Source organism: Physcomitrium patens, chromosome 9 (genome assembly GCF_059467195.1).
Source record: "Physcomitrium patens ecotype Gransden chromosome 9, ASM5946719v1, whole genome shotgun sequence".
Taxonomy (NCBI): Eukaryota; Viridiplantae; Streptophyta; class Bryopsida; order Funariales; family Funariaceae; genus Physcomitrium; species Physcomitrium patens.
The window spans coordinates 2,343,641-2,354,047 of NC_143418.1; positions in this window are offsets into that span (position 1 = coordinate 2,343,641).

Below are 10,407 nucleotides of genomic sequence, written 5' to 3' on the forward strand. Positions count from 1 at the left end.
TCTACATGATCCCTAATATATGTCGAACTTGGAGGATATGTATCTAATTTGTAAGACAAGCTTCTTATATGTGCATTGTATGTCTAACTTGTATCATAAGTGGCCAATATGTGCAATATGTCATCAACTTATTCTCCAAGTTTTTAACCTATCAATTACTTATAAACACGTATAAAAGCAAAGCCTTGTCTATGAAACTTCTAAAAAGTTTTTTTTATAAGATATTATTAAATTTATCTAATTTTATATAATTTTACTTATTCATATTATCTATGTAATTATTAGAATAAATATATATGTTTAAGATATTATTCCCTCTATTTTAAAAATAAATTCTATAAAGAATGGTCATTATATATTTCAAGAGGCTAAAATGCAACAAATAGTATTTAATACTTACTTTAATCTTTATTCTATTTGAAGATAGTTGATAGGTCTTTTCATCCATCAATAGTATCTTATAATATCAATGACACGAATCAAGACAAGAATAATCTCAAAACACTCTTATGTAATTTAAAAAGAATAAATATTCACTCTAAAAGTAATATAATATTAAGAGTAAAATGACAATTGTTAAAGACAAGAAGAATATAGACTATTGAAACTAGATTAAGAACAAAAAAGACATTGATAAGAGTGAAGAAGACTTCACTCTTGCCTCCATATATATTATCTAAGTAAGAGCTATATGGCAACATTCTATAGGACCTCCAACACATGTCTAAATTACAAGATACATGTCTTAACTTGAAAGATAAGTTTTTAATATATATGCAATATAGTTAGCTTATTCCATAATCTATCAATATATGTGATGTGATTAACTTATTGACCAAGTTTTTAATGTATCAATCAACTACAAACACATGTTTAATCAAAGCCATGTCTATAAAGCTTCTACAAAGCTTTTCTAAAAGATATTATGAAATTAATTTATTTTTACCTACTTCTATTTAATCATATAGATAATTATTGAATAAATATATATATTTGTGATATTATTCTCTCTTCTAGAAACAAGTTCCTCAAAGAAAGGTCATCATATGTTGAAAAAATCTAAGATGTGGTAAATTATATTTGCAACATATTTTAATTTCTTTGAAGATGGTTGATAGATCCTCTCAACTATCAATAGTATCTCATACTAAGGTAGAAAGACCACCCTTTTATTTGATTGTTATTGAGGCTTTCATAACTTCTTTAAAATTAAATATTTAAAATACCATCAAGAATTATTTCTACCTCTAATAAAATCACAAAATATCAAAAATCTCTTCTAAGGTTGTAATACCAAATATGTTATATCTCACCATGCATTCGAAAAAAAAAAATGTTCTTAAGGATCTTCATCTTGATTATATCATTTTAAAGATTGTGACAATTGTAATGTCTCATCTAAAAAATTAACAAATGATAGCTCTTGAGTTCAATCTATTTATTGTTGATTTTTCATCTTTTTATTCTTACAAATACACAAAAACTACAAACAAGGTTAGAAGATAGAATAATATCTATCTTGAATCTTGTTTCTTTGATAGCAAAGATTTTTTATTCTTTATCTTCATTTTTATCAATATTGATAAAAAAACATCAACTTTCTTTATTGCATCTACAAGATTCTTTTTTGGCTCCCATAAGTGTTCATTAAAATCATATCATCACCAATGAACAAGATATTTCATCTTATTTCAGTGTTGCATTGAATCTAAGACTTCTTCTCCCTTGAATTTTTTATTATTATCTACTTTTATAGGAAAAAGTGGTATTTATCTTCTTTTTATAATATTTATTATCTTATATGGCTCAAGAAGAAACATGTGAAATAAGAGATGAATCTTCATAGACTCCAATAGATATAATTGATATGCAACATGATTAATTTTTTTATAAATAAAAAATAATTTAAGCTTATGATAATCCAACTTATCACAAACATGGCTAGTCTTGATATTATGACAAATTAACCATTCCTTGTTATCAACATAGAATTGAAATTACTCCTTGTAATAGGCATTTGTATTGATCTTTTATCTTTCTTTAACTTCTTTTAATTGTGCTTTCATTAATGTATATAGTTAAAATAAATGATGGGCCAAATCTTCTGTAGTAGAATTATCAACTTTAAAAAAAATTAAAAGCATCAAATTATAAATAATAATCATAATTAGCAAAAAAAAATATTTTTTATATAGACAAATTTATTGTATTATTATAAGCAAAGTTAGCCACTAGGAAAAGAATTATCTAATTATCTTGTTGGTTGTTGATGATACACTTTAAATACTATTCTAAAACTTGATTTATGTGCTCTATTTATCCATCAGTTTAAAGATAAAATATTGAGTATAATATTTTGTCAATCTTTAAAATCTTAATACAAATTGAATCTCTCTATCTAATATAATATCCTTGAAAAATCTATAATAGCAATAAATATTGTTAAAAAAAATCTTAATTATTTTTTCACTTATGATAGATTTTTTATATAATATAAAATATTACATTTTGATAAAATGATCTATTTTCACAAATATAAAATCATAAAAATTTGAAATTAAAAAATTTGTAATAAAATCCATAGAAACAAAAAACCATGGTTTTTTCAAAATAAGTAATGGCTAAAAAAGTACATAAAGTTGATGACGAGTAGTTTTTGATCTTAAAAAAATATCACATGATGTAATATATATATTTATTCCAATGATTACCTCTATAATTAGATAGAATTATATAAAAATAGATTAATTTTATAATATCTTCTAAAAAATCTTTTTAAAAGCTTTATAGATATTGCTTAGACTTTATAGTTTATTAATATGCTAGAAAATTAATCAATAAGTTACCTACATATTACACAAATGAGTAGTTTGTAGAATAAGCTAACTATGTGGCCTACATATAAATAACTTATCTTACAAGTCTAAACATGTGTCTAACAAAGTCAACACGTATTGGAGTCCTATAATATATTGCTATACAGCTTATAATTAGAAAGTATATATGAAGGCAAGAGTGAAGCCTTCTTCATTCTTATCAATGTCATTATAATCCTTGGTCTTGTTTTAAGACTTTCTAGTCTTTTTGTCTTTAATGATAGCCATTCTAATTCAATATATAACCATTTTTGAAGAATTTTCTAATCTTTTTGAGTAATGTAAGAGTGTATTAAGGATTTATTTCTTCAAGACTTATGTCCTTGAAAATTTGACAAGAATGTTTATTTATTATTTTTGTCTTAGTTTAGAAGTGAAATGATTATCTTATTTCTATTTTTATATTTTGAAGATTATAAATTATCCACCTTTAAATAAATAATTTAGTTTTATAAAACTAATTTTATCTTTAAAAAGAGTGGGTTACCTTTGTTTGTATAAATTTTCATTTGATATTAAAAGTTATAGATTATCCTCTTCTAAATTAATTTTTTGAAGTTATTTGAATTATCTATGAAAAAAAAGATTATAGATGCTATTCTTAATAAAAGTGAAAATAGATTTATAACTATTATAAATCTTTATAATTTTATTAATATTCTAAGAATAGAAATCTCACATATTTTTAATATTAATCATAGAAGTACTATTCCTACACATATAGAAGAAGTCTACAATCTATGCTAAGAAGTTGTGTAGTTGAAGAAAGCAAGTAGATCAATCTCACAATCAAATCCAAGAAGACTTGCTTCTACAAGCACAAAAGAGGCAAGGATTAATATGCCTAAAAAATTTGATAGAATAAGATCAAAATTTTGAAAATTTTTGTAACAAAAGATCAATTTGAAGTTGCATCTTTTTTAATGTTCCAATGGATTCACTCAAGTTGGATTCATAGACGTACTTCTACTAAAAATTATTCTTCCTTGGTTTGCACCTTTAATAGAAAAAGATTCATGACTATTCTATGATTTAAATTTATTCTTGAAAGTATTTATAGCTATATTTTAAAAAAATGATCAAAAAAAGATAACAAAGACTAAGTTTGTATCACTATGATAAGGATCATGTTTAGCTACTACATATGTTACTAAATTCTAAAATCTTATTTGTAACATTGTCATATTACATGTATTCTTGCTTAAAAATGTACCAAGCTCTTAGTTGTAGAAGGTAAGTAGAAATGCAAGAATAATCCTATCAAGTCTAATAGAATCATAAATAACCTTAAGAAGTCCTTAATAATCCTAATTGAACTTTGAAAAATCCAAAATAAAGTTAAAAGATGTTATAAAAGAAACACAAAGAAGTCTTGAACTAATTCCAAAGAAAAATAATAAAAAAATCTTTAAAAAATATGAAAATAAAACTTTAAAGAAATAATGATAATATTAAAGAAATACTAAAAATAAAAATCTTAATGTAATCCTAATTGAAATCCTAATTGAATCTTAATCAAATCTAAGCTCAAATCTTAGGTCAAATTCTAATTAAAATTATAATTGAATCTTAATCAAATCCTAAATCAAATCTTAATGAAATCCTAATTCAATCTTACATCCTAGATAAATCTTAGATAAGTTTTAAACCAAATTTCAAAAAAATCCTAATCTTAATCAAATCTTAAATCTAATTCTAATCTCTAAGTAAACCATAGACAGTTCCTAAATCTAACCAAATCCTAGATTTAATTCTAAGTCCTAACCAAACCATAGACAAATCCTTAAGCTAATCCTATAGCAAATTGAAACTTCAAAAAGTAATAATCAAACTATTAATATCAACTCAAAATTTGCATATTTCTTAATATCTTATTTAGAAACAAGTACAAGAAATATGAAATGAATCTTACTTATCTATTGAAAAAAATGCAAGATAATTTAATCAAGTATTAGGCAGCCTCCCACTAAAATCTGAATATTAAACTTCTAATACTAATAGCTCCTTCTTGAACCATTGAATTGCTTCTAAATTTTACTTTAAATGTTGGAAATTGAGTGTAGTATCCATATAAAAAAAAATCATTACAATCCAATTGATAAATTGCTAATGACCTTAGAAATATTCACTAACCTTAAAATTCTAATTTCTAAGATCTCAATCCACAAAAACCTTTATATACTTTGATCTAACTGTTTAATACATTTCAAATTTGCAAATACATTTATAACTAGCATTCTAATACATTGTCCAAAATTTACCTATATATACACTACAAAATTTAAGAAAACTTTAAATTTATAAACATATTTTTATTTCTCAAAATCTAAATCAACTAAAAAAAACACTAATCTTAAAAATCCCTCAAAAATTCAATATTGATTTAATTAATATAAAACCAATGCCTAAAAATCTCTTTTTAAATTTTTTCTTAGATCTTACTTTTCAATCTACTAAAGAACTTTGAAGTCATTATAGGTGTGCAGGTTTGTGCCTTAAAATTTGATTTTGATTTAAATTGACAACTGGTCCTCTCCAAGTATCAATTCTTAGCTTCTTTAGGTAAATTATACTAAAGTCTATTTTTAATTTCCTTCTATATGTGCCTTTATTATTTAATTTTCTAATCTATTTTTTTATTTTATTTATGATCATATAAAATAAATAGAAGTCTATTTTATAAAAAAAATAATATTACTACCTTTTAATTTTACTATCTTTTTTATAAGATATTAGTGAAAAAGGACCAAAAGATCACAAAGTCTTAGCCTTGCTAGATTCAAGGGGCTTAAACTTGTTTTATAGACAAAGACTTTGTCAAAAAAAAAGTAATATTGTTAGTCAAAAAAATTAAGTCCATACATATAGAAGTCATAGATAGTCATTTTTTGTTTTTTGAAAATATTATCTATAAAACTAAACCTTTAAATGTAGCAATTAAAGATCATAATAATATAATAATATTTAATATAATAAGATTTCCTTCTAATTTGGCTATTTTAGGATTATTATGGTTAAAAAACTATAATCATCAAATAGATTGGATTTCTTATAACCTTAACTTTTTCTATAGTTTGATCTAAAATTCTATTAGTTAAGTAAAAATATATAAGTCTAATACATCTATATGCTTACTAATAGATACAAAAGCTTTCATGCATGTGGCAAAAGAAGAGTCATTTTTTATTATATATGATATGCCTATTTTTAATAATAGAAAGATGTTAAGTAGTATTTTTAGCCAATATTAAGATTTTTAGGATTTTTTTAAAAAAAATATACATATTCTTTCAAAGCATCAATCCTATGATTGTTCAATTGATTTGCAAGAAAAAACTCAACCACCATTTGGATCAACCACCAAAATGAGTTGATTGCACTAAAAAAGTATATTGATAAGAATTTGACTAAGAACTTCACAAGCCATTCAAAATCTCTAATAGAAGCTCTTATCTTATTTGTGAAGAAAAAGAATGGATCTTTGCATATGTATATAAATTATCAGAGACTTGATAAGATCACCATCAAGAATACATATCTCCTAGCTATGATTTTAAGACTTTTTAACTAATTCAATTAAGCAAAGATCTATACAAAAATAGATCTATGGATAGTATACAACATGATCTACATCACACAAAAAAATGAATAAAAGACTACTTTTTAAATTAGATATAGACATTTTGAATATAATGTCATGCATTTTGGTCTCACAAATACACTAGCTACTTTTCAACATATCATAAATGATATTTTTTGTGAATTTATTGATGATTTTATTGTCATTTATTTAGATAATATTCTAATCTATTTTAAGAATATAAGAATTTTAAAAATAAAATCATTATTTAAAAGGTGCCTTCAATTCAATCACCATATATATGGATCAAAAAAACCTTGAGTACTTCATGTTGGCGTATATCTTGAATTGTTGCTAAGTCCATTGGAGCATATTTTTATCAAGATTTGATTTTAAGATTACTTATTGATCCAAAAAATAATAAGATTGATCAAACATCCTTTCTAAATGCTCTTATCTTGCACCAAAAGAAGATGATACATCTTTTGATCAATAAAGAAAAATTCTCTTGAAGTCGAATCATTTTCACCTTTGAGCAATAAAATCAATATTGACTATTGATTCAACATTTTTCAAGTAAGTTCAATTAAGTATATCCTCTAATCTTCTCATTCATGATATTAAAAATAATTCTTTCAAGTCTCATGATACTTCTAAGTTTGAATTCAAGAATAATCTATCTTATTTTAATAGATGATTATTCATTCTAAAAAAAAATCATGTTTATGTGTTCTTCAAGCTTATTATGATTTTTTAATATCTAAATATTTTAAATACAATAAGACTTTAGAGCTAATATCGAGAGATTTTTAGTGGCCTCAAATGTGAAAGGCAATTAAAGACTTTGTACAATCATGTGAAATTTGTTTAAGATTCAAAACTCTTTGTAATCAACCTTATAGACTACTTGCCCCATTACTTATTTTGGACCAATCATAAACTTTTGTTTCTATGGATTTATGACTGATCTTCTAATTTTAAGTTTATATGATTTTATATTTGTAATAATAGATTATTTTACAAAGATGGTATATTTTATACCATGTACAAAGTCTATCATAAGTAAAGAAATGACTAAGTTTTTTCTTAACAATATTTATTGCCATCATAGATTATCCAAGGATATAATATTGGATAGAAAAATTCAATTTATATTAAGATTTTGAAGAACTATTTTTAAGATTTTAAAGTTGGATATAAAGCTCTCTTTGACTTTTTTTTTACAATTAATAGGTAAAAAGAATATGTGAATCAAGTTTTAGAATAGTATTTGAGGTATATCATCAACTATCATTATGATGGCTAGATAATTCTTTTGCAATTGGTAGAATTTGCATATAATAATTTAGTATATTTTTTTATTCAATAAATACCTTTCTTTTTTAATTATGATTATTATCCAAAATTTGATACTTTTAACTTTTCAAAAGTTGATAATCTTATGGCAAAAGATTTGACAAATCATTTCTTAGAGCTACATGCAACAATAAAGGCAGAGTTAAAAGAAGCTCAAGAACAACAAAAGATCAATGCAGATGCTTATTATAAAGAAAAACCACAATTCAATATAGATAACAAGATATGATTTCTTTGTTGTAATATCAAGACTACTTGTTCTTGTAAAAAATTGAATTATTATAAGTTTAGATCTTCTTTTATTTGTAAACAAGTTAATTCTATTGATTATTGATTACATCTACTTGAATCTATGAAGATCCATCACATATTCTATATTGTCATGTTGTAATATAGTTAATGAATAAAAAAGAGGGGAAAAAATTATATTATTGAAGATCTCAATTTAAAATATTATAGAAAATTATCTTAGAAATATAAATAATAGTCAAAAAGATGGTAAAACTAAAAGGTGTTAATATTGCCTTTTTGCAAAATAGGCTTCTATGTATTTTGTAGGATCATAAATAATGCAAAACAAAGTAGATTGGAAAATTAAATGATATAGGTATTTGTAGGAGAGAGTTAAGAATGAATTTTAGTAAAATTTTCCTTTAGAAGCCAAGAATTAATACCATGATAGGAATAGTTGTTAACCTGGGTCAAAATCAAACTCCAAGGCACAAAACCGCATACCTATGGTATTGTGTTGTAACATAATTATATAAAGAAAATATAATCAAAAATAAAATTTTAATTAATATCTAATCAATTTTTTTCAATAATAATTTGAGATATTTAAACATGGCTTTTATAAAATCCTCTTAGATTATTTTCTTGTCTTAATAGCTAGTGGATTAAAGATTAATTAGTAATTTTATCTTTTAGGCTATAGAAACTCTTTTATTACCTTACAAAGGCCATAAATTGATAAAATTAGATTAAAAGAGGTAAATAATTAGTAGAGTTGATACTAAGATTAAATTGAAGATAGAGTTGGACTAAAAAATCCCTATGATAGGTTAGATTGATACCTGAGGGTTGACCATTTGTGGAATAGGACCAAAATTAGACCTGTATCCACTAAAATGATTGCCTAGGACAAAGTAGGAGTACATTTGAAGATCAATAAGTAGAATTGATGAACTAGCTTTAAATTAATTTCAAAGGTGTAAAGCTTGTTTTCAAAATATTTGAAATAATTTTATAATTTTTGTTCAAAATTAAGATTTGTATCGGTAATTTGGAATTTATTCAATACAATTAGAGCTAGTACTCTTAGCTTGTTTGTGCAATTGATATCACATCTATAGTTTAAAATTTGATAGTACTTGGTTAGTTGAGTGTGCTAAGTGTGTATAAAATTTTGTATTAATCTAATGGTGGAATTGAGAAATATATGGGATTTGATACAAGAGGATATTAAAAGTTAGAAATGTGAGGTTGGATAGGATTTCTATGATATCTCAAGATCTATTAATCAGATCAAGGTGAAATTTGGTATAATAATAGAAGATTTGAAGATTAATCTATATGTCAATTTTTAGTTGAAGTTAATAATTGGAAAAGGAGAAATTACTATTAGAATATCTATATCAACTTTCAAATTGACAACTAAGTGACATTAGTGCGGTTTTTGGAATTTTTCTTACAATTTGTAAGTTGGATTGGACTAAAATTTTTTAAGCATATGAAAGACTTATAATGGCATTTTCGTTAAAATTTTTGGACCAAGTAAATGGTCAAATTAGGAATTATATTTTTCTAAAATTCACTGACTAAAGTTAGGACTTCCAAAGAAAAATCAAAATTACCTAATTACAAAAGTAATAAGGCAATTGGAATTTGTGTATGGTTGAGGTTACTAAAAAGAGTATTTTTGAACACTTTGTATTGGCTTTAAGTTCTTTTAAATTGAAATATTAATTACTTTATATTTAGATGGTTGAAACCTATTAGGCTTTTTGAATATTTACAAGGTACAACTTTACCTTCCATAGCCAGGTGCTCTAAGTATTCTTAAGCAAGAATTCACATAATACAACAATGGTGACTCTAAGGTTCTTTAGTAGATTAAAGAGTGGCATTTAATAGCAGACTTGAAAAAAGATTTTTAGGTATTAATTCCATATTTTTTAAATCAATAATGAAATTTTGAAAGATTTTCAAATTTAGTGATATTCTTGGTAGAATTAGGATTTATAAAATAAAAATATATTTGAAAATTTAAAGATTTCTTGAATTTTATAGTATGTATATGGGTGAAATTTGGTCATTATATTGGTGTATTAGTCATAAATATATATAAATTTTTTGAAATCAATCAAATAGTTAGATTGAAGTGTATGAAGATTTTTGTGGATTAAAGTCTTAGAAATTGGAATTTGAAGGTGAATTAGTATTTCTAAGATCTTCACCAATCTATCAATTGAATTGAAGTGAAATTTTTTTATATAGATATTAGATTTAATTTTCAACATTTAAATAGAATTTAAAAACAATTCAATAGTTTAAGAATGAGATATTAATACATGAAGTTTAGCATTTACATTGAAG